Source organism: Lontra canadensis, unplaced genomic scaffold, assembly GCF_010015895.1.
Source record: "Lontra canadensis isolate GAN:19392208 unplaced genomic scaffold, GSC_riverotter_1.0 scaffold57, whole genome shotgun sequence".
Taxonomy (NCBI): domain Eukaryota; kingdom Metazoa; phylum Chordata; class Mammalia; order Carnivora; family Mustelidae; genus Lontra; species Lontra canadensis.
Genome location: NW_022631051.1, coordinates 269664 through 297584, shown reverse-complemented (window position 1 = coordinate 297584; position 27921 = coordinate 269664). Strand labels below are relative to the sequence as shown.

At 39.5% G+C, this 27921-nt stretch overlaps 1 long non-coding RNA gene across 1 annotated transcript; it reads left to right on the top strand.

The window, feature by feature from the left end:
• Positions 1 to 7272: 7272 nt before the first annotated feature.
• LOC116878323 lies at positions 7273 to 9816 on the top strand. Its single transcript, XR_004384825.1, has 3 exons — positions 7273 to 7385; positions 8793 to 8910; positions 9579 to 9816. It is a non-coding gene; the product is annotated as an uncharacterized LOC116878323 (long non-coding RNA).
• The last annotated feature ends 18105 nt before the right edge of the window (positions 9817 to 27921 follow it).

The following is a 27921-nucleotide window of genomic DNA, read 5'->3' as shown; positions in this document are numbered from 1 at the left end:
GGTCGATTTTCTGTGCCTAGAATTGCTACTCTTCTTCTCTTGTATCTTCTGTTGCATTTGTAGGTGTTTGGAATGATTTGATAACTATTGAGCTGAACATCTGGGACCTAATCCTGTTTCAGTCTGCTATTCCTCCACCATCTTGCTTCCTCCTTCTAGTGTTCCTTCTTTAAAAAAAAAAAAAAATGTTTATTTATTTATTTGAGGGAGAGAGAGTGCATGTGAAAACACCTAAGTGGGGGGAGGGGCATCTTAAGGGAGAGAGAATCTTAAGCAGATTCCCTAGTCAGCACAGAGCCTGACATGGGGCTCTATCTCACAACCCTTAGGTCATGAACTGACCTAAGCCAAAACCAGGAGTGGTATATGCTTAATTGACTGAGCCACCCAGACAGCCCTATTGTTCCTCTTAATCATTTAAAATGGCACATTGTGTTCATACAATATGTTATGTATTTAGAAATTTTATTCTGCTTTTTTAAAAACTCAGTGTATTTTGAGCATTTCCCCCATGCTATTACATTCCTTTGGAAACATGAATCTTGATGATCATATAATATGACAATTTATGTCCTATGATGGCTTATTATTCCTTTTTTTTTTTTTTTTTTGGATTGTTACTTTTCGGTATTGCACTTAATTCCGATGCTAGCCCTTTCATCTAACTGGAATGCCTCTGGGCAAGTTCCCTCCTTATGGTGACATAAAATTCAATTAAAATGACATTAAATAATAAATTAATAAAAGTGTGCCATTCAGGTATGCTTGCTGTAAGGAAAGTAAAAAATCTTTCCCCCCTATCTGTCTTAGTTTTAGTGGCTGGGACCTGCAAATCAGATTGACAAATTGATTAACAGGAGAAAAACAGAGGTTTATCATGGCCTGCATGGTACATGTGTGGGACTACTCCAGGATGAGTAACTCAAAGAGGGTTTAGGTAGCATCTTAATGAAAGAATAATGATATTGTAGAAGTATGACAAGACAAAAGCTTCTGGGGGTGGTACGTTACAAAAAAGCAAATGCGTGGGGAAACTAGGGAAGATCTGGGCACGTTAATAAAGTTTGTTATGTAAATTCTTGGTGCCATCTTTAGGCTGGTAAGAGTCTAGAGTTGTCTCTGAGGGTTCATTTCTGTCCTTTCTGGTAGAGAGGGGAAGGGAGGGCACCTTTAGAAACTTATGCCTTGCTTTTTGACAAATGGGGAAGGAAGAGAGCTTTTCTTGTATCTACTTTTCCTCAGTTGTGTTCACCTCAAAATAATCTTTATGCCCAAGTGGTGCATTTGAGGACACGTCCTACTACCTTCTGCTGCCCTTCATGTCAGTCATCTTCACCGATGCCAGCATCCTCTTCTAAGGAGACTTCTGCCTCCAATGCAGATACCGACTTAGGGGATCTTATCTGAACCCCCTGGGCCTTTCTGCATTAGTCACAACTGAGAGGACCAAGTGGATGCCAACCCAAGGGCAAGCTAGAGTTAATGCTATGGGCCCATGGGAGAGGACAACCGTGTCAAACTCAGAAGCTGTGAGATCAGAAGGCAGTTACCTGAGGTAGGGAAAGGGAGAATGTGCAGAAAGAAGCCTTGAGGGAGAAAACACAGTGAGAGACAGACTGGAGATTTGAGTTTCGAAACTGACTCTGCCACTTGACCTTGAGAAATTTATTTAACTCCCGCAAACTTCACTATTCTCATCTGTAAATTGGATATCATCCCCTTTACCTCATAGCTTTTGGGGGAGGATTAGAGATAGAGTGTCTATAAAGGGTATATAACAGAATAGGACCTCACCAAATGGTAGCTATTATTATGCATAAAAATATTTTTTAGAAAGGAAACAAATACAATAGAATCATCTAAAATTATCACTTATAATAAAGAATAAAGCATATGGAGGAAGTAAAGGATTTATATAACACAATAGCTAGATTTTAAGTTCTTAAGACACAGTCTGTTTTAATGACATGTTAATACTCTGTACTTAGTACCTTACAAATTTTAAGTGTTTGATGAATGTGTATTTCTTTCAGTAAATAGCTTCAAAGCAAGATTTTTCTTTTGACTCTAGTAACACTCAGATAGTGAGTGTTAGTTGGTTGAGCATTTTTACCAATGGGATCACCTTGCCATGACTTGCCTCAGTGTAACTTCCTGAGAGCCTTGCATGTGGAATCATTGCAGCAGTTTTTCCCTTTGAAAGGTTGGGGTTTATGAGGGCATTTCGTCCTTCAGTCTATTCTCTATTCCTTTTAATTCTCATTTGCTCTTTAGTTTCTACCGTATTTCACAGGCAGGCAAAACAGAGCAAACAAAAGACCTTTCATAAAAGTAACTTCTTACCCTAACTTCTGTGCACGAAATCTGCTGAGAAGACAAATAACAATCACAAAAGGAAGGAAAACATAAACCAGGTTTGTTCCCCAAATCTTTCATAGAGTACCAATGTTGATATTTAAGTGAAAAGTTTCTGCAAGATCCTGGAAGTAACCCTGAACTCAAGGAAGACTGAGCCGGGAAGGGAAAAGGGGCATTTCCACACCCAAGAGTGTGAGGTGTGGTAGACACCTGCTGTTTTTGTCTTCTTGGGGCAACACTCCTGGAAGAGCTGGTCTTCCCGGAGCCTATTGGAACAGCAATGAGGTTGGGTACTCCATCCAGTCGTGACTCCCTAGCCATGTTTACACAATACATTTGGGCACTGACCCAAGCAAATCTGATCTTATTTCTTCCAAGGGATTTGATATATGAAATATTGGAAAGAGAGGGAGTCTCTTATTTTTATACCAGGAATTATAAGGTTATACGTATGACTGGCACTACTAGCCATATTTCCTACCACATATAAGGAATTTATTTATATCAGAAGAGAATTAGGTCATATAGGGGAAAAAAAAAAAAAAAAGCAGAGACAAACATAACCTGAGAGGAAGAGTAGGAAATATAATCTTGATGACATCATTTGCACACCTGAATGCACCTGTGACTAAAGCCTTTGTTCGGTACAGCAGATTATAAGAGTAGAAAATGAGTTCTCCTGTCCTCACCCACCCCCACCCCCACCCCGCAGTTCTAGCACCAGGGTTGGTAAAGTGGTAAAAAGGTTTTAAAGAAAGAGGGAAGTTACTGGTGCACAAACACAGGAAAGAATTTGGAACTGAACAGCCATCCAGGAGGGAGGGGATGAGGAGCAGAAGTGGAGGAAGAACAGAGAGGGGATGATCCAGTCCTGTGATAGAATTGCTCCTCATAGCTTTTCAAATTTTAAACAAATTCAACTAAATATCACTAAATATTGATGTCAATTGATTTCTTGGGAAAATCCATGTTTTTTTAAAGGTATGTAGTTTTGTATGCTCATAGCTTTATATCAGTGACATATAGAGATGAGAGAGACAAGATACAGTTGATAGTGTGACATGTTTGGTCTTTCATAGGTCCTGAAGTTGGTTGTGGACTAAACCAGTTATTTCAATCTTCAAAGGACCAAGGGGCCTTAGCTAACATCTGAATTATAGATATGAAAACGAAAACAAAAACAAAGAAGATTCAACACACACATAATAGATGTTCCTAGAAAAGAAAACAAAACACAACAAAACAAAAACAAAAGGAAAAAAATTATTTCGAGTTAATACAAAGAACTTCTCCTCAAAGAAGAGATCTAAATATTCAGGTTAAAACGACATACCCAGGAAAAAAGTAGTAAGATCACGACAAGACCAAAAAGTGATCAAGATCCTGACAGAAAAGACTTGTCACCTTTAAATAAAAAATAATACGTATCAGGCAGGCCTTAGATGTCTATCTGCAGGGACACTAGAAACAAACATTGTTGAAAAGAAAAAATATGATACAGAATTCTTAATCTAGCCAGGATATCTTCCAAATGTAAAGACGTGAGAAACACAATCTTATATATGTAAGAGCTTTGTAATTTTAGTAGTAATAAAATCTCTCTAAAAAATCTACTTAAAAAAAAATAACCCTGCTGTCTGAAAGAATAATCAAATTTAGAACTTACAAGTTGAGAAATTGTGATAGAGATAGATTAGCAATAAATACCACAAAGTTAGAAGTATTCACGAAGACAGTAGAAGAGTTTACAGGGACAAAAATGGGAAGTGACACCACAACCCCAAATATCAGAAGTAAGAGAGATTTTTTTCAGGGAAGCACCTAGAAGGCTCTGAGCTCAGAGTTAAGAAATACAGCACACTGGAGAGGGAGTGACATCATGCTACTTCCAGACCGAGCCCTTGAAGGGACTGGCAGCTTCTACTTTCCTTCCTCTTGGAGCTCTTGCAACCCAGCTACCTCTCAGAACCCAGAAGGCACTCTGTGAAAATCATGGGCCACATGGAAAGGTTAAGTGAAGGTGCTCCAGTCAACAGGCCCAGCTGAGCTTCCAGCTTACAGGCACGTACCAAATGTGACCATGAGAGTGAGCCATCTGAATAATGCAGCCTAGGAGGCTCGGAAGAATAGACCTCTGCCCATATCTCACGGAGCAGAAGATGACCCAGTGGAGCCCAGTCAACCCACAGGAGCACTGGAAATTACAGAAGAGTATGTGCATGTTGAAAATACTGATAACAAAAGAGAATACTATAATTAACAAATACTGAGAGCTGAAAAGGGAAAGGGATATAAAAGATAAAGTGTTTAAGTCTTCATCCTTAATGGAAGGAATCAAGACATAGCAATATAATTTAAAGTGTCCATTATAACCACCAGAAGGACAAACCCAGAAAATCTTAAGTTGTTCTGGAAAGTGGGAATAAGGGTAGAAGTAATTCAGAAGGCAGTTTGTATTTTTAATTTTAGACTCTTGTTTTCCTTTTTACTTTTTTTTTTTGCCATGTAAATCTACTTCCTTATTATTTTTAAGAAACCAGAAGGTTATATTTAATGTGTAAAAATAAAGAAATATATAAAAATATTATCACTTCCATAAGGGAAATGTAGATTTTTTTCTTTTTTCTTCCATTTTTAAAATTTAAAAATTTTTATCAACTTATATATATTATATATGATAAATATATACAAATATAAGATATTTTAAAATCATTTTATATACATAAAGACTGATTAGATGAAAATACAAAACCTAACCACATGTACAATGAAGATAAAAGACCTCAGAGAGACTGGAAATAAAAGAAAGAAGAAAAGTGGATTCAGATAGCTTCTCGGCCTTTTGGCTAAGATCAACTGAAAAGTGGAGTCAGCTGGGGCACTTGGGTGGCTCAGTCGATTAAGTAACTGACTCTTGAATTTGGCTCAGGTCATGAGCTCAAGGTCACGAGATCAAGCCCCCATGTGAGGCTCCACGCTCAGCTCAGTGGGAAGTCTGCTTGAGATTCCCTCTCCCTCTCCGTCAGCAACCTCCACCCCATGTGTGTGTGCACATGCTCTCTCTAAAATAAATAAATAAATCTTTTTAAAAATATATTTATTTATTTCAGAGAGAGAGAGAGCAAATAAGCATGAGTTGGGGGGAAGGGCAGAGAAAATAAAATAATAATAGAAATAGTAGTAATAACTTCCTGACCTCCAATACCTTCATTCTTTATCAAGGAAAATGAAGAATTTTTTAAGTAAGTAAACAACTAACACAGTTGGCTAAAGAATGACAACAATATTCTTTAAAAAGTTGAGAGAGGGGCGCCTGGGTGGCTCAGTGGGTTAAAGCCTCTGCCTTCGGCTCGGGTCATGATCCCTGGGTCCTGGGATCGAGCCTTACATCAGGCTTTCTGCTTGGTGGGGAGGATGCTTCTCCCTCTCTCTCTGTCTGTCTCTTTGCCTACTTGTGATCTCTCTCTGTCAAATAAATAAATAAATAAAATCTTTTTAAAAAATAAATAAAAATAAAACGTTGAGAGAAATAATAGCAACAACACAAATGAACTGGAACACTTGTTAAATCACTCTAGCAAGTTTTTGGAACACAAGAAGTAAAACACAAAACCTATCTTTATAAAACGGAATTAATGCTAGCTGGGCTAGCATGAAAAAAACTAGAGAAAGCATAAGTATACAGGAAATGAGGAAGGAGGAAAATCCAGACTGGCCCCACCATTCCACCCCACTCATCTGTGATTCATGGTTAGGATTCTCATTTCTTCAGGCGTTTCATTTGTGAAAGCTAGTCCAGGAGACTCTGGAACTAACCCTAACAGATGACAATTCTGAGATACGGGTGGAGAGTAAAACAACAATCATATTAATATGAAGTCCTCAGGGCGGGATGTTTCTACGGTTCTGCTTAAGATCAAGAGACACATGGGGCGCCTGGGTGGCTCAGTGGGTTAAAGTCTCTGCCTTCAGCTCAGGTCATGATCTCAGAGTCCTGGGATCGAGCCCTGCATTGGGCTCTCTGCTCCGCGTGGAGCCTGCTCCCTCCCGTCTCTCTCTCTCTGCCTGCCTCTCTGCCTACCTGTGATCTCTGTCTGTTGAGTAAATAAATAAAATCTTAAAAAAAAAAAAAAAAAGATCAAGAGACACAGGACGGTTAGTAGAGGAAAGCTGACTTGAAGCAACACGTTTTGTCATGGAGAAAGTTCAGATCCTCATTTGACTGTCTGTCAGTCAATCAGACATAGGTACCATTTGAAATGGGGGATGAAGCTCTAATTGAGGTGATCAGAGGTAGATAAGAGGGGTCTACTCAAAATCAAACAAACAAAAAAAAACCATACTACTTCTTTATTCTAGAATAGAATGTCATAATAGCATCCTCATGTTGGGAAAATATCATTTAATTCAGCCACATCTTGGCAGGTTTTTCTGAACATCACTTTTATTTCTTTATAGTAGATAAATTATCTGGCATACGCACATAAGCAAAGTGCATTTCTTTTGTTTTTCTTTAATTAATTTCAGTGGTCACAATGGTAAAGATCAGCAACAACAACGACAAAAATCCATTCTAGGAAAATGCTACTCTTTTCCATGAATAGCATGCTCATTTAACTTGTTATAATTTCATTAAGGTTAACAACAAAATTTACCTGCTTTCTTCACATGATAAAAATCAATGTTTTCCCTATATCATTGTAAAACTAAGGTTCAATTCATAATTTGTGTCTATACGTATTCGTAAAAACACTTGAGGGAAATGGATTCTAGAGTCTACATAGTCTCCTACATATTAACAACCTTCATGTATAAGTACATTTCTAGTTTCAATTTTGGTTGTTTAGAATTTAAAATTTCGGTACTAATTTTTTGTGTTAGAGCATTGTGCTCAGAAAATGTACTCTGTATAATTTCTGCTCTTAAATTTCATCAGTAGTTTCTTTGTTGCCTGATACTAAATTCCATTGACTGGAAAAGCAGATTGTCCATGTGAAAAGTTTAACATTCGATATGCAGCTATTAGGGTAACTTTGTTCATTTTATTACCACAGCTTCTGTAATCTAGTTTATTTGTTGCCTATGTGATATGGGGAAGACTGAGAAAAGTATTTTAAAATATCCTCTATCAGTATTATATATATATTCATTTCGTTTTTCGTTATTAGATATTTTGACAGAATCTTACAATTTAAGGGAATATGAAGTATAACCTTTATTAACATACTTGATAGTGACATCCTTTCAGGAGTAGAACTAGGTTCACGGCCAGAGCAAATGCAAAATTAAACTTTTAATTTTATAATATTCTGTATTATCTCTGCTTCCCAACCTATCCATGTGTTGTTTCTATTTTTCAAAGATAAAGAAATAAGCAAAATATAAAATAAGACAGTCTTTTGTATCAGTGCTTTATGCCTTCACCTCTACACTGTATGATATTGTTAGCATTATTCTTGCCTTATGTACTTATTTTTTGTTTAAGATTGCCTGAAAATTTTTGGCCATCCTTTCTTTTAATTTATATGAGAAACTATAAGGGATGCCTGGGGTGGCTTAGTTGGTTAAGCAACTGATAACTTGGTTTCAGCTCAGGTCTTGATTCCAGGGTCGTGAAATGGAGGTGGGGAGCATCATAGGACTTCCCACTTAGCAGGGAGTCTGCAGATTCTCTCTCTCCCTCTGCCCTCCCCCCTCATGTGTGTGTGCCCATGTGCACGTTCTCTCTGTCTCTCTGAGATAAAAATAAATAAAATCTTTATATCAGAAACTACAGGATTATCTAATATTAGAAAGTTTGTTAGTATAATATTATTAAATAAAACAAGGAGTTCATTAGCTTGATGCTCTGGCAGCCTTCATAAGCCAACAAAAACCAACCAACTTGGAAATGTCTCAGGGTTACAAATTGAAACCTAAGGACAGCCAATCACAAACAGCCAAATAGGCTTTCCACTTTAATGATCAATGATTTTCTTTCCTTGCCTCTACACTCTTTCTATGTAAGTCTCTCCCTGAGTTCATTATGGAGTGTCCCTAACCACTTAGTGGCCTGATTTGAACTAATTTTTGCCCAGTAAACTCTTAACATTTTTTATATGCCTCAGTTTATCTTTTAACAATATTAATAAGCCCAATAAGCCTTCTATTTGTTTTAAAAGGACCCCTTTAATTCCAAAGAATTATGATTTTTTTTTTTTAAGTAGGCACCATACTCAATGTGGGGCTTGAACTCACAACCTTGAGGTCACAAGTCGCAGGCTCTACTGACTGAGCCAGCCAGGTATCTCTCTGGTAAGTCTTTAAAAAGCAGTATATCCTAGAAGGCATTCAATAAAATCCAACATCTGTATACCTAGTGCTAGAAAACTAGGAAAAGAAAGACACGGTGTGAATCATCTTACCTTTCCTCTTTTCTGTGACCTGTTTTTCAGGGCATCCCTAGAAATCTCACCGATTGGATGGATGCTGTCTGAAAATTGATGGATTTGGTCTGAAAATTTTTGTCCTTTCGTAGGAAGTTTAACGTATTTATACTCATAATTAGAACAGGTATGGTGATCTTTCTTGTGTTATTTTGTTTCATAATTTATGTTTAAATTCTACTAGTGATTACCTTTAGGCTATTGCAACAAATCTGCATTTCTCTAAATGACAAAGCCCGAAAGAGAAATGGAGCTCTCCTTAACTCTCCAGCTCCATTCAAGATAAAATGCATAGTTGACTTCTGCATTTCTTAAACCATGGGTTCCCTTGCCTTTGCTACTATTATAATACAGATTACTGTTAGTTAAATATTTTTATATTATGTGTCTTTTCTTTCAATATTTCCATGAATGCAAGTGCAGAAAGTCTTCATAGATCTTAACAAGAATTCAACAATTAAAAAAAGGATAACCTATCATCACGAAGATATGCAAAAGTGGCTTAGCAGTAGGAATATGAATCAGTGTAACTTGCCCTATTAACAACACCACAAGGAGGAAAACTACTCTATGAACATTGCAAAAGATACAAAAAAAGAGCATGTTTCAGCTTGTGCCAAAGACCCACTGATACCTGAGCTTCTGTTTTTTGTTTGTATATTTTAAGTCTGTTTTGTCTCCGCTCAGTTGGGTAATTTCTTTTGTTCTCACTTTAAATTCAGTCTTCAGGTCATCTTCATCCTGCTATTGAGCTCATCAGCAAGTTTTTTCATTTTGGTTATTTGTATATTTCAGTGCTCGCCGGTGAAAATAAAAATACAGGCACGAAATGATTGCAACCAGCAGGGACAAAAGGAATAGGATGGGAGCCAGACCACAGGTATCCAGGAATATTCACAATGTAGGGAGCTTAAAAAGGAGTTTTCATTACTTCAGCAGATAAGATGGATGCCGAGTCTGCGCATGGCGGGGTACTGCACAATGTCAAGGATGAGTGGGATGATTTTCGTGATAGAAACTGAGAGGATCAGAACTCCTAGGCACCAGGTAAGGTCCTATTGAATATGGGTGTCTTAAGCAGAGCCTGGAAAATATGCTCATATGTACACCATTCGTTTTGGGGAAGTGATTCCAATGGCGGGAGGTACTGGAAAGGGGGAATAGGATGACAATTGCATTTTCAATGGCTCACTGCTCTGGGGACCTGGAGTTTAATCTTGCTGGAAAGTTGGTGAGGAGCCATGTATAATTCACCTGAGAACTGTCCACCAGAAGGATAGAAGAGCTCTCCACCCTGACGTCAAAGGTCGTCCTCTGGTGTGTTGTCTCTGTCCTGCTGGCTCCCATAGTATCCTAATGGCAAGGCAGCTAGCTCCCTGCAGGTCTGCTCCCTCAACTGGTTGAGGCAGGTGTGAGGCACTTCAGGCAGAAACATGATGTATTCATAACCCTTAAGATCCCTTCTAGCCTATAAAATTCTATGACCCCAGTTTCATCTTCCCATTGACCATCCAGCCATGGTAACCCTGGGTTGAATGTTTGCACTTTATTGGTAAATAATTTCCTTAGAAAAGGTAAAACGTGGAACTTACAATGATTCCTTTTCCAATTTTTTTTTAACCAAAAGAATAATCTTCAGACAGAAATCTAACTGTACTTGTCTGTTACATGTGGTCCCAAATAGCAAGAATTTGAAGTTCTGAAAAATAGTTATGAGTCTGAATATAGACTCTTACACGACTAGGTTATAACAAAGGCAACGCTAAGCAAAAACATAAATAAATGAAAGATGTGGTAAGGACCCTTTTAATGCAATTTCCCCCAAACTTTTTATTTTGAAAACTTTTAAACTTACAAAAAACTTAGAAGAATATTTCTTTGTTTTTTTCTTTTTCTTTCTTTTTTTTTTTAAAGTAATCTCTTCACTCAGTGTGGGGCTCAAACTTACAACCCCGAGATCAAGAATCGAATCACCAGCCAGGTGTCCCCTAGAAAAGCTGCAGGAATAGCACAAAGAACTCCCTGGTACCCATTCCCTTGATTCACAAATGCCCAATATTTGGCCACTGTCACTTCCTCTCTTTCTCTTTTTCTGTCCCCTTCTTTAAATAATTTTCTCTGAATCATCTGCAAGTACCTCTCAGACATCATTGCACTTTATTTCAAACTACTTAATCCCTAACTTCTAAGATAAAGGACCATTTCCTACATATGCTGTGATCATATTCAAGAAGTTTAACATTGGTATGTTATCTAATAATCATTTACTATTAAAATATTTAAAATAATGGCCATAAGGGAGAATTTTCCTCTACCCCTCCTATGTTCTCCAGGTGGGGCCCTATACATTAGACCGTCCAAACACAGATCAACAGGCGAAAAACAAACAGCAGTGTATTAACATGTATTCTGCTCATGTCCACATGGGAGCACCCAGCAATGAGTAATCCAAAGGAGTGGTTAGAGCTCCGGCTCCTGTGCGATCTTAGGCTAAACACAGGAAAGGTGGCTTGGACTTTTGGCCAGGGGAGGCAAGTTCTGAGAAGGTGACCTAGAAAGTATGGTAAACTAAGGTTGTTTAGTAAGGCTTGTTTCACAGATTAAGGTCAGCACTTTCTCCTGGGATAAGAACTGGAAGAGACTTCCTCTTCCTTTGATCAGAGGGAACAGTATCTTTACAAATGGAAATTTCCATTTCTTTTACAAAAGGAAAACTTGTACCTTATTTTTAGAGTTTTTCCTCCATGTCATTAGCTAAAATAATCCATTGGCCAGCAAAGGCATATTTTGGGGTGGCTTAGTTACAGCCAAAAGTCCGATTTCCCCAATTGTCCCAATAATGTCCTTTATAGTTGGTTTTTTTTTTTCTGTTTTTAATCCGGGACCCAATCTAACATATACTGCATTTAATTGTCACGTAGCTTTAGTTTCCCTTAATCTCAGTCTTTTTCCCCCTACTTAAAAGATAAAATATGTAAGGCTCCTGGATGGCTCAGTTAGTTGGTTAAGTGTCTGCCTTCAACTCAGGGTCCTGGGATTAAGACCTGTGTTGGGCTCCCTGTTTAGTGGAGACACTGCTGCTTCCTTTCCCCTGCCCCCTGCTTAAGCTCTCTCTCTTTCTCAAATAAATAAGTTTTAAAAAGGAAAGGTACCATATGCAAAGAGTCCCGGCCTACTGTCTTATACAATGTATCAGAATTAAATTCAGATTAATCACTTCAGCTGGACTGTTGTGTCCTCAGCATCTTTAGTAAGCTCCTATGCCTTATTAACTTGGTCCCATCCACTTTTAAACACTCTTACTTTCTGGATCAGTAAGATGACCATGATCCAGACCCACCTTTTGCTTTTCCTACTCCAGACCTGAAATCAAACAGGGAGTCGGTTCCTTTCAGTGGCAATAGTTTTTTGATCGCTGTGATTTAATATACAGCATTTGTATGCTGTGGGAAAAAAGAAAAGTAGTCTTGGATAGGTTGGGGAACTGTGATAATGTATCCCATGATCTACTTTCTCCAGTAGATATCAATTACTTTATAGTTGCTAATTATGGAAATAATTTCTGACAATTGGTTTTTAAAAAGATTATCATCGGCTACATTAAATTAATTAAAACAAGGAGGTCACTACACTGTGGTGGCTTTGATACCTTAGTAGCCTACGGAAGCAAACAAAACAGACACCCAAAATGCCTCAAGGTTAAGAAATCAAAAACCTAAGGACAACCAATCACAAACAGCCAACGGGGCTATAAAGCCCTAGCTGTAGCTGATCAAATGATCTCCTGGCTTTGCTTCTGTCTTTATAAAAGTCTCGTCCCAGTTCCTGGGGCGGGGTGGGGGGGTGGAGAACCCCTTAGCGCTTACAGTTCAGCACTGCCTGATTCAAATCAGTGGTTGCTCAAATAAACTTAAAATCTGTAATATGCTTCAGTTTCTCTCTCTCTCTCTCTCTCTCTCTCTCTTTTTAAAGATCTTATTTATTTATTTGACAGAGAGAGACACAGCAAGAGAGTGAATACAAGTGGGGGAGGGAGAAGCAGGCTCCCCACTGAGCAGGGAGCCCAGTGTAGGGCTCCATCCCAGGACCCTGGGATCATGACCTGAGTCAAAGGCAGATGCTTAATGCCTGAGCCACCCACGCACCCCTTCACTTTCTTTTTTAACAGCCATCTCTTGTCCTTAAAGTCATCTGTGGAACTTTGATAAAACGTTTGTTCATAGGTTTAAAATAGATTGTTCAAAGTAATGAGATTCAGAATTTGTATTCCAGGTGAATAATCTGATTGCACAATCTTAAAAGTTTTCTTCTAAATCAATGTTACATGATTTTGCAATGAATGACAGTGACCCCTACTGGGATTGGTCATGTAATGATTTACTTAATTGAATGATTCATTGGCTATGACACATGAGACAATTATTTCTGCTACATTATGATATTGTCTGTCTGATGCAGTGACTGAGCTGTGCCCATGCATGAGGAATCCTTAAGTGCTGAATCATGAGAGCAGTGATACAAACTCTTGTAATTATTTTTAGTCTAAATATTTAAATATTAAATAATAACATTTCAGAAATTTGCCTTTTACCCACATCCCTTTTGTCTGTTGGGGGAAGTATGGGAAGCTACTAGTTTCTTAATGCATGAAGAAATTAGGAAAAAAGAAACCTTTTTTTTTTTAAGATTATTTATTTATTTATTTATTTGACAGCGATCACAAGTAAGCAGAGAGGCAGGCAGAGAGAGAGAGAGAGGAGGAAGCAGACTCCCCGCTGAGCAGAGATCCTGATGTGGGGCTCGATCCCAGGACCTTGAGATCATGACCTGAACCGAAGGCAGAGGCTTTAACCCACTGAGCCACCCAGGCGCCCCAAGAAACCATTATTAAGAAAAGATTCTACGTTAATGATACCATCCCTGGATACACATATGATATCTTTCCGGGATGAACATTTTTTAAGCTTTTTAGAAAATTTGTGCTAGAGATGTTTATGAATCTAAAATCCCACTCTTTCAAAATCCACTTCAGCTTGAAAAGGTATGTTTTTGTTTGTTTTATTGTAAAATAAACATAGCAAAATTTATCATTTTAACCATTTTCAGTTGTGCCATTTGGTGGCATTAAGTACATTCATACCATTGTGCAAAGAAGAAGGTAGGTCTGTAAGTTGTGGCCTTGGTCTATTCAGATCTGTTTCGAATTATGTCAGGCACAAGGGGAAGTTTGTTTGAGCCTATTTCATTCTGGTTTATATACAGCAGAGACAGGAGTCGGGGTGTGTAACATCCCATCCTATCTGACAGGCTTGATTTTAATGAGAACAAACACTACATATAAAATAAGGAAACCTTAAATAGAATTCATTTTTTATTTTTATAAACACACATAAAAGTAGACAACAGAAGGGGTGTCTGGCTGGCTCAGGTCTCCATCTCTGGGTCATGAATTCAAGCCCCATGTTAGGCTCCACACCCAGTAGAGAAAGAAAAAAAGATAGATAACAAAATCTTTTTGACACTAATATATAAATGGATAAATGATGTAAACAATTCATAAGATATAATAATAGTTGTAATATAAATAACAAAAGAGCAAAAACTTATTATGCTTTATTATATGTCAAGCACTGTTTTAGTCAAGAAGTACTTCATTTCTGTTATGTTACTTAATCCTCATAACAAACCTATGAGGTGGACACTTGTACATCAGAGAAGCTGTGCAGTGTTAAGAACACTGCTACTGGAACCAGAATTCATAACCTGGGCTTAAATCCTGGTCTGCCATTTATTGCTGTGTGGCCTGGGAGAGTTACTTAACCTCTCTGTGCCTTATTTTTCATTGTTAAAAAAATAGGGCCTGTGCCAGTAATAGTACCTACCTTACAGAACTGTTGTGAAGATTAAATAAATCACGGGGCACCTGGGTGTCTCAGTGGGTTAAGGCTCTGCCTTCAGCTCAGGTCATGATCTCAGGGTCCTGGGATTGAGCCCCACATCGGGCTCTCTGCTCAGCGGGGAGCCTGCTTCCCCCTCTCTCTGCCTGCCTCTTTGCCTACTTGTGATCTCTCTGTCTTTCTCTCTCTCTCTCTCTTAAATAAATAAATAAAATCTTTTAAAAAATTAAATAAATCCCTATAAAGTGTCTGAAACCATGAACCAGAGTTGTCTGATTTTTTTTTTAAAGATTTTATTTATTTATTTGACAGAGATCACAAGCAGGCAGAGAAGCAGGTAGAGAGAGAGGAGGAAGCAGGCTCCCCACTGAGCAGAAAGCCTGATGCAGGGCTCAGTCCCAGGACTCTGGGATCATGACCTGAGCCAAACGCAGAGGCCTTAACCCACTGAGCCACCCAGGCGCCCCCAGAGTTGGCTGATTTCAGAGCTCTTAACCGCTCCATTAAGCTCTTCCATTCAGTCATTCCACAGATACTGCAATGCTAGGCCCCATCTAGGTGCTATGGATCCAGTAGTGATTATAAGAAAGCCCCCAATCTTTCCCATCCTAAAACTTACAGTATGAAAATTGTTTAGCCTCAATATAGTCAAAAAAGAAAAATGAAAACTGTTAAATGCTAAAGCCAGTAGCAACATTAAGTTTATCGACGTAATATTCTCATGTACTATAAAGAAATGTGAAATTAGCACAGTTATTTTAGCCAGAAAATACAGGCATAGGCATTTAAAGTCATAAAATTGTTGGCACCATTTATTCCATGAACCACAATGAAAAAATCCAAAATATAAAGCCATATTTATGAAGGTATTTGTTAGAGTATCATTTATGAAAGAAAAAGAAAAAAAAATCCAAAGATTTTATCAACTGGGAAATCTTAAATAAATTATGATGCTACATAGCCACTTACAGCATATGTGTATAAGGAAATTCCACATAATAATTGTTTCAGGCAGCAGCATAGTGATTCCCCAAAGACAACCACATCTGATCTCCAGAATCTCTGACTATGTTAGGTTACATGACAAGGGGTAGTTAAGGTGGCTAATCAGAGGACCATAAAATAGGGAATTATCCTGGAGAGGTGGGCCTAATGTAACCACAAGGGTTATTAAAAGTGGAGGGGAGAGGGCAGAAGAGTCAGTGTTAGTCAGTGTTAGTGATATGTGGTGAGAAATATTTGATTGGCCATAACTGGCTTTGAAGATTGGAAAAGGGACCTTTAGCCAAGCAATGTGGGCAGCCTCTCAAAGCTAGAAAAGAGGAGGAAATGGATTCTGTACTCAGGCGTCTAGAAAGGAATGTAGTAGCCCTGACAATCTTTTGATTTTAGTCAAGTGGTACCCATTTTGGGCTTTTGACCTCCAGAACTGTAAGATAATAAATTTATATTGTGGGTTTTTTTTTAAATTTTATTTATTATTTGAGAGATAGAGATAGAAAGCGCAGAGAGAATGAGAGGGAGAAGGCGGCTCCCCACTGAGCAGGAACCCCCAACATGGGACTCCATCCCAGGACCTGAGACCACGATTGGAGCCGAAGGCAGATGCTTAACCAACTGAGCCACCCAGGCGCCCTAAATTTGTGTTGTTTTAAGTTACAAAATTAGTGCAAATTGGTACAACAGCAATAAGAAATTAATGTAATGATCGTGGGTGAGAAGGTGTCAAAAATTGCTCTGTGTTCCTAGGCTGTATCCCAACTGAGTCTTCTTTTCTTTTCTTTTCTTTTTTTAAGATTTTATTTATTTGAGAGAGAGTGCATGCGTATGCACAAACACGAGAGCATGAGTATGTTAGGGGACGAAGGGCAGAGGGAGAAGCAGACTCCCCACTGCGCAAGGAGCTCGACCCTGGGCTCAATCCTACCCCAGGACCCAGTGACCATGACCTCTGCCGAAGGCAGACAGTTAAACTCACTGAGCCACAAAGGCGCCCTCCAGCTGACTTTTCGAAGGCGGTGCAATCATCCTCCATCTAAGCTGTGAGTCTTTATAACAGATGCTTGGAAGGGGGGAGATGGGGGCATGAACACATCAGGCTCCTGGAACCCATTTGTATTTTCTGATAAATCCTCTACTTTCCTTCCTTTACAGATAACTATCCTTAGTTTGTGAGAAAATTTGGTTTTCAAATTCTGACAGGCTTCAGACAACCAAATATATATACAACAATTTTGGATATCCTTCTGGAAACAGAAAGGACATCTGTAAAGAAAGCTATGATTTCTTCCCCCTTTTCTTTCAGATGGCCCTCCTTCAGCTAAATCTGTCTTTACTGTAGCTCCTTTCCAAAGGCTAAAGATGTATCTAACAGCTTGAGTTTTTCCTACTAATGTCACAAATGCTGCAGTCCCAACATACAACAAACCTCAGTTTAACCAACAGTTCTGTTACCGTGTGCCAAGAATGGCTAACTTCCCAGCCCAGAATGGTGGCGCCCTCAGCCCACCCCCAACCCCAATCAATTCCATATATAGGATCCATCGCCTGTCACACTCCATGCCAAATTCTGTATTGATTAGGATTAACTAAAAACATTAATTCAGGGGCACCTGGCTGTCTCAGTCAAAAGAGCATGTAACTCTTGATCTCAGGGTTGTGACTTCCAGCCCCACACTGGGTGTAGAGATTACTTAAATTAAAAACAACAACAACAACAACAACAAAATAGTAATAAAAATAAAAACATTAACTCAAACTACCTTAAAAAAAAAAAGAACCTACATATTAAGGACCTTGATTATCATAGAGGTGACATTACAAATCAGTATGAGGAAAGCTTTTTTCAACAGGATATTGATTTTTAGTAAATATCTTTAATAAATCCTACTAAGACAATTGATTAGCCACATGGAGATTTAAAAAAATTAAACAAAATAGGCCCTACCTCATAGCATATATAAAAAGTAAATTCTGGGTGAACTAAAAAAACCTAAATGTAAAAAGCAAAATTTTAAAATTTTGAACAAAATAGAGAAGAATTTCTTACTTAAGATGTAAAAATCATAAACTATAAGGGGAAAAAAGTAATACATTTAATTACATTAAAACTTTAAAATTCTGTTTAACAAAAAGATATATTTTTAAAGTAAAAAAATAAAATGAGTCACATGAAATAAGATCAGTTCACTATATTTATTTAGCTTACAAAGAATCAGTACCTGGAATACATTGAAAAACAAACTCAGAAATTAATGAGAAAAAGACAAATAATGCAACAACAACAACAAATGAACAAAAGTCATGAATAAAGAATTCACAGATGGGAATGGAAGGAACCCAGCTGGGAACCCGGCCTCCCCAGTGCAGTGGCTGATGAGCTAACCCACTAACAGATGAGGTCAAGAAGCTTTCTTCCTATTGGACAAAGATGGCCATGACTCATTACAACAGAGGAACTTGGACCTGTCATGAGGTCACTGGGTCAGAACCCAGCAGAGGCTGATTTGCAGAATATGATCAACAAAGTGGATGTTACCAATGGAGCATCTTCTGACTGTGTTTTTAAAACCTTCTGACCCATGACTTGGGGCCAGCAGATTAGGGTGTGGCTGTGGACTTCAGCACAACCATCAACACTGCTATTTAAAAAATTACAATTTACATCCATTCCAAATTGTAAATTCGAGTTTTTTTTTCCTCCAATGAAAAGACTATTAACTTAAAGAAAAAAAAAAAAAGAATTCACATGAGGAAAAACCTACATGACTGATAAACATGAGAAGATTCTTACCCTAATGGTAATCAGAGAAACGCAAATTTAAAACATAAGATCCTGTTTTATGCTTATGGAATTGGCAACAGTTTCGGTTCTGACAATACCAACTGTGGGTGAGGATGTGGAGCCCCTAGAACTCTCATCTGCTCTGGGTACGAGTACAACTTTGTAAGACCAGAGTGTTGGAGGGGGGCCAGGCTGAGGTTGGGCATAAACTGTGGCAGGCACAGTGATTCTTAGCTTAGCTCAGCCTGGCTTCCCTCAGTGTTGTGACGTGAATGGTGGCAGAAACTGGGGTTTTGTGCTTCCATTTAAAAGTCAGATGGTAGGAGATGGTACCAAGAAGAGAAGACACCTCTCTTTTCCATTGTCTGTAAGTGTAGAGGTGAGCTCTGCTTGGCCCTGCTTGAGTCACGTGCCTTCTCTAGGTATGTTCCCAAGGGCGTGGGGTTATTATTATAAGCTCAGTCAGAGTCATGTACCTGCTCCTTTGAGTAGACAGGGCCAGGGCCTGTCATTATGCTTGACAGTTACATCCAGACCAGCCAGACTCTGGGAGGGGCAGACTCCCATAGGGGAAAGAGGGTTTAGGCAAATTCAAACCACAGATGTCCACTGTAAGATCAAACAGATCATGCTCTTTTGTGGCCTTTTTTCCTTTACCCACAATTACTAATATTACGTAGACATTTCTCAGGGAGGGATTTATTTTTAATTTTTTAATTTTTTTAATTGAGCTTGTCGAGAAGGAAAAACTTCCTCTACCCATTTAGGCTCAGTAAGTAGAGAGACCTTTGATTTAAACCAACAAAAGACAGATTAATAGGGGCAAGGCGTCGACGTTTAATTAATATCCACATATACAGGAATAGACAGAAAAACAGTGAAACTCCGAAAAACAATTAGATACAGGATTTATATTACCTTTTAAGAAAGGAGAGAGGTTTGGGCTTCTAGGGAAGACAAATCGTGGGGGAATGACAAGCAAATATATGGGGCGAATAATGGAAGATGTAGTTTACTTTTAGTAAAGGTGTGTTCACACAAACTCATCTCCTTGCCAGCCCCTTCTCTACAGTGATAAGAGTCACTTTCTTTCTGGTGGAGGGGAGTGGAGACACCTTCACAAAGGGAAATTTATGCCCTGTTTTAAGCAGATAAGGGGGCACAAGATCTCTTCCCTCATCTCTTGATGCTCAGTTGCCTTTAGCTAAAAATAATTCTTATGCCAGAGTGGCATATTTTGGTGTGGCGTAGTCTGATCCCTTTTAAGGTTTAATTTGCAGATAATAGAATTCACCATTTCTGGTATTTAGTTCTGTGAGTTTGACAGACAAATTCAGTGGTAACCACAACCATAGTCAAAGCATAATTTAGTTACATGATACAGTCTCATAGACTCAGCCAATCCAGGCTGATGACCCCCTTGACAATCACCATTACTGGTGGCTGGGGTACCCCGACTGGAGTAAGTCCTCACTCCTGGGGTACCCTGGTGAGCAGCTAGGTGCTGGGACTGAGGGACCCCAGAATGATTGCACCAAGTGAAAAGGAAAGGCTCCTTCAAAGGCAGGAATACTGGACAGGGCAAACTTACAGATTCAATGGCAGTGTTCAAGGAAACAGATTTAATGTGAGTAAACTCAGGAACTTAACAGGGCCCTTGTGATCTCTGGGATCAGGGCCACCACGAGCACAACTCTGCTTGCTCCATAACGGCCCTGAGCCCAGCCTGCATTCCGCACCCTCAGAAGGTATGGTGATTCAGGAGTCCCATCGTCATCCAACCCTCTGAGGGGTTACTTTGCAAGGGTAGAAACAGCAACAGGAAAACCCCATAAGAAAGTTCAATTGTGGGACACCTGGGTGGCTTAGTTAGTTAGGTGTCTGCCTTCAGCTTGGGTCCTGGGATCCAGTCTTGAATCTGGCTCCCTGCTCAGTGGAGAGCCTGCTTCTCCCTCTGCCCCTCCCCCCACTCATACACTCACACACACACACACACACACACACACACACACACTGTGTGTGTGTGTGTGTGTGTGTGTCACGAAACATAAATAAAAATAAAATCTTTAAAAAAAAAAAAAAGAAAGTTTAATTGCTGTGTCCCCGAGGAGGGCTTTGAGGGGTAGAAAGAGCCTGGACATGGACAGGTAGGTAGGCTCTTAGGTAGGCTAAGCTGTGGACAGCATGCTGATGGCAGTGACTGTGTAATGTGGATTAAAACTCAGTACAAAGTAGTGCCCAATTGGTCTAAAAAAGTTTCCTGGAAGTTGGATGTCCCGTGGTGTGTCCAACTTCGGGCAATGTCATCAGGATGCCTTTTTTTTTTTTTCAATGCCTCCTGTTTGGGGCTCCTTTATTCAGAGTCTCCTCGTGTGGCTCGGAAGATGACTGTCCATATCCTCAGAATCTCTCTCTCACAGTCTGCAGACCATCAGCTAAGCCCGGTTCCTGCTAGCTTAAGTACCTTGCCCTGAATGAGGTCTGAGTGTCTAAATCAGACTGTGCTCAACACATGCAGTAGAAGATGGTGGCTGAAACCAACACAAATTGAAGCAATAATCTAAAACAATAAAAGGCATTATTTGTAATTATTGAAATGGTTATTTTAGTAATACTAAGAACAACTGAAAAAATGATTTCAATAATAATAATATATTGAGTTCCTATTAAGCACCAAGTGCTGTCCTTTACAAAGATTCTCTCATGTAATCACCCCAGGCCATTAAGTAGGGACTATTCCCATTTCACAGATGGCAAAACTGTCCTCCCCCTCCCCCCGCCCAATTTTGTACTCTAATGCCTGTGGGGCTGTCCGGTGCAATGGCTCTCTCATTTGTGTGTGGCCATCAGTTCTTACTTTCCAATCCCATTTCTATCACTCAAGTGTCCATTTCACAATATATCCTGGCCGTTGTCTCTAGATCCAGAAGACACTCATTGGCAGCCTTCTCCTTAGGTGAGTTGCTTTGGTACCCAACTTAGGAGTTGACTTGTGAATTTTTGTTTCAGAGGCTGACCTTTTAATAACCTTGTCTTCAAATACTATGCCTGTCAAGGAGCTGGTGCTAAAGATGAGTCAGACTGAGCCTTCTCCACAGAAGTGAGAGACAAGGACATCTCAACAAGTGGCAGTCCTGTAATGGACTGTAATGGAAGTGTGCGGCTCGCGAGGGGAAGACCTCATTCTTCAGAGGAAATCAGAAAGGAGGACCCATTAAAGGTAGAGATTTGATCTGTTTGTTCATTGTGGTATACCCCACTCCTTAAACAATGTCTACCATGTGGGAGAGATCTGTCAAAAAACTGAACAAAGCAAGTGGTGTTTAACTTGACTCTTGACCATTGAGGACGGTTCCAGGCAGGATCAGCATTTGCAAAGGCACAATAGGATGAAGACCTTTGGAATTTGCTGCTTTTGAGATATCTGCAGTGGTTCCTTCCTCCTTAGCCCCAAACACAAACATGTGCTGGGAGAAAATCCTGTGCTTGAAAGGTGATCTCGGGCAGTAGTATGGACTACAGAAGTGAGTTCTTCGGGGAGTTAGTAAAAATTGTTGGAGTAACTTCAGAAATACTCTCTGGTTTAGACTTTCATGATGTTCATCAAATATTTCTTGCATTCCACCTTTCAGACACATGGTAGGATTGCAATTCTTCACTCCCCCTGAAGTTTCGGTGTGGCCATGTGACTTTTTTTGCCCCCGCAAAATGTTAAAAGGTTGTAGTGGAAACTTTAAGAGTCCCTGCTTTGCTCAGTGGTTGTGTAGCCTAAGCAAGAAATGAGCCTTTGTGTTAAAAGCCCCCACTTTCACCTTCCATTGGTTTAGTGAATCCTCACCGAAGCCCTATGAGGGAGATACTGTTCCAATTTTCCAGATAAGGAAAAGGAGGGTTGTTCATAGCCAACCTATCTCTGGACCTGTGTTCTCCACTGGGATGGCCACCAGTGGTGGCTGTATGTGGTGGTGAGCACTTGAAACGTGGCTGGTCCAAACTGAGATGTGCTAGAAGTGTAAAATACATACCGGATTCAAAATGGTATGAAAGAATGGAAAAGGTCTCATTCATAGTTTATGTGGGATACATGATGAAATAATATTTTAAATGTTTATTTATCTATTTTTTTAAAGATTTTATTTATTTATTTGACAGACAGAGATCACAAGTAGGCAGAGAGGCAGGCAGAGAGAGAGGAGGAAGCAGGCTCCCTGCTGAGCAGAGAGCCCAATGTGGGGCTTGATCCCAGGACCCCAGGATCATGACCTGAGCCGAAGGCAGAGGCTTTAACCCACTGAGCCACCCAGGCGCCCCTTTATCTATTTATTTTTAAGACATTTTATTTTCTTTCTTTTTAAGAATTTTTTATTTTATTATTTTTTTTAGTGAGAGAGAGAGTGAGAAAGTACAGTTGGGGGAGGGCTAAAGGGAGAGGGAGAGAGAGAATCTTAAGTAGACTCCACACCCAGCGTGGAGCCTGATGCAGAGTTCGATCTCACAACCCTGAGATCATGACCTGAGCCAAAATCCAGTCAGTTGCTTAACTAACTGAGCCACCCATGTGCCCCAAGACTTTTTATTTTCAATTAATCTCTATACCCAACATGGGGTTTAAACTCACAACCCCAAGATTAAGAGTTGCATGCTCTACCAACTGAGCCAGCCAGGCCCCCCTATGAAATAATATTTTAGGCACAGTGGGTTAAATAAAATATGTTATTAAAATTAGTTTCAGGGTGCCTGGGTGGCTCACTCGTTAAGCCTCCGACCCTTGGTTTCGACTCAGGTCACGATCTCAGGGTTGTGAGATCGAGCCCCCCCATCAGGCTCCCAGCTCTGTGTGGAGTCTGCTCAAGATTTTTTCCGCCCCCCTGCTCCCCTTCCCCTCTGCTCCTCCCCTTGCTCACCCTTACGCACTCTCTCTCTCTCAAATGAATAAATAATATCTTTTAAAAATTTAGTTTCACCTTTTTATTTTTACTTTCTCCTCCAATTTTTTGTTTAAATTCCAGCTAGTTAACATAGAGTACAATATTAGTTTCTTTTTTGTTTTTACTTTTTAAAAATAGAGCTACTAAAAAATTTAAAACTACATAGATAGCTTGTGTTAGTAGCTTGCTCTATATTTCTTTGGGATCCTACTGGTTCATAGTTACAGATTGAGGAAGCAAAGACTGGTTCTGGGGCTCTAAAGCCAGCACTCTCTCTGGTATACCTTCCGTCCCCTCCAGAGCTGTTTTATTTGGTGAAGCCGGTTTGACTGACAGCCATTTTTGTGTATTTATTCATGGATTCCTACAACAAATATTTATTGAACAGTTATTGTATGCAAGGCATGTAAGAGAGTGGTATGATTTCACTCTGCCCAGAACTCTTAGTCCTGCTGTGGATAGCAGTCTTGTGCTTGGAAAACTGATAAATGGCCAAGTTGGAAGGTAAATGAGACGCGAAAATAGGAATGCTGTTCAGGGGGTGCCTGGGTGGCTCAGTGGGGTAAAGCTTCTGCCTTCGGCTCAGGTCATGATCTCAGGGTCCTGGGATTGAGCCCGGCATCAAGCTCTCTGCTCAGCAGGGAGCCTGCTTCCCTCTCTCTCTGCTGCCTCTCTGCCTACTTGTGATCTCTGTCTGTCAAATAAATAAAAATCTTTTTAAAAAGGAATGCTGTTCAGGAAGGGAAATATGAACTGGGTTGGAGTAATAAAAATTTTTTTAAAAAAGAAAAAAGACCTGGTTAAAGACCATCCTGCCCAGCTTTAAAGCCAATTTGCCCCATGAACTTCCCTAAATAGCCACAACCTAGGGAAACTGAGCAAGTCTGGTTATCCCATTTCTTCTGGTCCTCTGCTTGTCGATAACTTTAAAAAGAAACCAATCTGTGCACTTTATTTACTTATTTTGTATTTTTATTATCGAAGTATAGTTGATATACAATGTTATATTAGATTCAGGTGTATAACATAGCAATTCGAAAATCCTATACATTGCTTAATACTCACAGTCTGTGCATTTGAGATGCAAGTCCTTACCATTAGGGGAAAAGCCACTAAGAATTCTGCTTCATTTTGTCCCATTTAGACTGATGGAGATAACAAGAGTGATGCCATATGTCATAAGTGAAAATAACTGGATAATTCTAAATTTCCATTTTTTTTTTGTTTGTTTGTTTTTGGTGAGAGAGAGAGAGAATTTGAGCATGAGTGGGGCAGGGCAGGGCTGAGGGAGAGGGAGAAGCAGGCCCCCTGCTCAGCAGGGATGTGATGTGGGATTCGATCCCAGCACCCTGGGATCATAACCTGAGCTGAAGGCAGATGCTTAACCAACTGAGCCACCCAGGTGCCTCCTAAATTTTCATTCTTAAATGATTAATTATTGAAAGGAATACTAAACCTAAAATGTGAACTGATAAATGGTGATCACATTTTTTCACTTCTTAGCAGTTCAGTGCTCATGTCAAACCCTTTGATTTTTATATGTCTTTTAACTCAAACTTGTGTAGAATAAGCCATTTTCTTTATCTTTTATAAGCCAAGTACCCTCTGCCAATGTTTTCCACAGGGTGATCTATAGTTAGTATCGTCAGTGTTGATATAGTCAATATCATCAATATTGGAGAGAACTTGCCTCAGCCCAGAGACAGAGTTTAGGGAGTACGGCCTGAGGATCTGTTTTTGTTCCAGGCCATTCCTATGCTCCCTAAAGTTGGGGAGGCACTGCGGCTAGTGGCCTATGAACCACTTGCCATCTTCCATTCTCTCCAATAAGCTCAAAGGGCAAGAGCGTTGAAGGCTAGAAACATTTTGAAACGCCTCTGACTGTCAGGGGGAGTAGAGAGGATTATTCATAACCCCTTGGGGCACAGAAATCGGGAATTTCCGAAGCTCTGGGCTCATGCATCTTGCATTAGTTATTTAGCATGCAGGAAACCCCTCCACCCACGGTGCCGGTGGCACAAGGCTTCTTGGCACCCTTAAAGAAAACAAAGTTGGGAGTTTTTCAGGTTTCCCAAGGACCTCTGATTTCCTGCTCTGTTATCTGAAAATAAATAGAATGATTATATTCTTTTCCTTCTTCAAAGTGTGTGACTGCACCTGATAATTTTTCTTAATGGCAGAAATAAAATAGTGGTTTGAGGGGCGCCTGGGTGGCTCATTTGGTTGAGTGGCTGCCTTTGGCTCAGGTCTTGATCCCAGAGTCCCGGGATCGAGTCCTGCATCAGGATCCCAACTCCATGGGGAATCTGCTTCTCTCTCTGACCCTCCCCTTTCTCATGCTCTCTCTCTCCTTCTCTCTCTCATATAAACAAATAAAATCTTTAAAAAATAAATAAATAAAATAGTGGTTTGAGGAGACATATGAGCAAGTGGCCAGGAAGATGGATCTGGTGAAAGACCATTCCTTCTTGACAAGAACAGAGCAGCCTAGAAGGCCGTAGATACCTCATTTCCTTGTAAGAACAATCCTGTGTCCTCTTCGGGTTAACAGCCTCCTTGCAGCCCAGATGGAGCTTGGGTTCCCTTTTTTCTGGGGCATTGATTGGGTCTGGATACTTTTATTTTTTCACTTTTTGTTCTGAATTAATTTTAGACTCACAAGTTGCAAAAATAGTACAGCGAATTCCTGTGTCCTCTTCACCCAGCTTCCCTCAGTGATAACATCTTACATAACCACTGAGTGTTATCGAAACCAGGAAACTGAAATTCATACAATGTTATTAATTATACTACAAACTTGGCCTTTTTTGGTGCGTGGTTATTCAGTCAAGATGGCTCAGGAGCTACCTTGGGAAGCATCCTACAAGACACCCTGGGTATGTACCCAGCACACAACGTGAAAGACTAGCTTCACTTCAGACTCCATGAACATTCACGAGAACAGCCTAAGTGCCCTGTGGGAGGAAGCAACATTTTCTTTTTTGTAAGGATTAGCTGTGATATCCGTGCACAGCAGTGGTGTTTGGTTCAAGTTTTCTGAGGGCTGCAAACAAGTTCCAAAGAGCCAACTGTTTATTGGTATTTTTTTTTAATTTTGATACTTTTTTTTTCTTTAAGATTTTATTTATTTATTTGTCAGAGACAGCACAAAGGAGAGTGGCTTGCAGAGGGAGAAGCAGGCTTGATCCCACCCGAGCCAAAGGCAGGCACTTAACCGACTGACCCACCCAAGTGTCCCTGTTTATTGGTATTAACTGGTTTTCTTATGCTGCATTTCGCCTTGTGCACTTAATACATACAAGTCCTTACATGTCTATAGAGTTTTAGATCTGTAAAACCTTTACACATAGCTTACTGTATTTATCTCTTGCAGTCAATCCAGGATGTTAGGATCCATACTATAATTTATATTTTATAGGTTAGGAAACTGAGTGTCTGAGAGATTAGAAGACTTAGACCCATGCCTAGATTCTGGGGATCACCTCATTCTAATGCCTCTTTTATTTTTCCTTCTCTCCAAATATTTTGTTGTTGTTTTAACAACAAATATTTAACAACAAATATTTATTTAATATTTATTTATTTATTTTATTTAATATTAATATTTGTTATTTATTTAACAACAAATATTTTGTTGTTGTTTTAACAACAACAAAATATTTTGGGTTTTTTTTGCTATGCCTTTTAATCTATCAAATAATTCTGTAAGGTTTATTGTAAAAAAAAGAACAGGCCCAAGCACAGCCCTGGTTAACAATCTCCAGAAGGAACCACTCGAACTTTTAGCTGCGACTTTTGGTCCTTATCGTCACATCTCTAATAACATGCTTATACTGCTATTTCTTGATTTTTCTTCCCCCACTTTTAAGCACTATCTACTGATTTCCCACATTGGAAGGTGAGGATTTTATTTTCTGTCATTACCTTTTCCCCTGCTGCCATCTCACAACACACTCAGGATATATCACAGTCTGGGGTATGTTGGTGTTTGGGGGTTTCTTTATGTGACTAAAAATGCTTGTCACTGCTGACTAGTTGAGTCATATATATACTATGATTACTTCTCAACTTTATATTTTCCCTGAAGTTAGTAACTGTCGAGATTTTTTTCTTTTGCTTAGTTTTCTAAGCAACTTACCCTGTCTAATTCTGTAATTTTCCCCATGGCCTGATCTCCTGTCAGTAACACGGATTTTCTGTCAGTTTCATCTGTTTGGAATTTTCTCTCCCCAACTGTTTTGACCTGCTTCTGGAGAGACTGGTTACTCTCTAGGCTCAAAATAAAGTTGTCATCCTGGATTTCCTTCCCCTTTTTCCTGGAGACTCCTTTTGCAGCTCTCCTTTGTTGGATTCCCTGAATTCTTTCTAGGTTTATTTACTCATTTTGGCGGAGTACCTTCTCAGGTGTCGTTCTCTAATATCTTCCAAGCATAGTTGGAGATACATTTTTTTTGAGACTTTGAATATCTGGAGACTTCTTTATTCTATTCATATTTGAGTGATAATTTGGCAGGAGATAGAAATTTAAA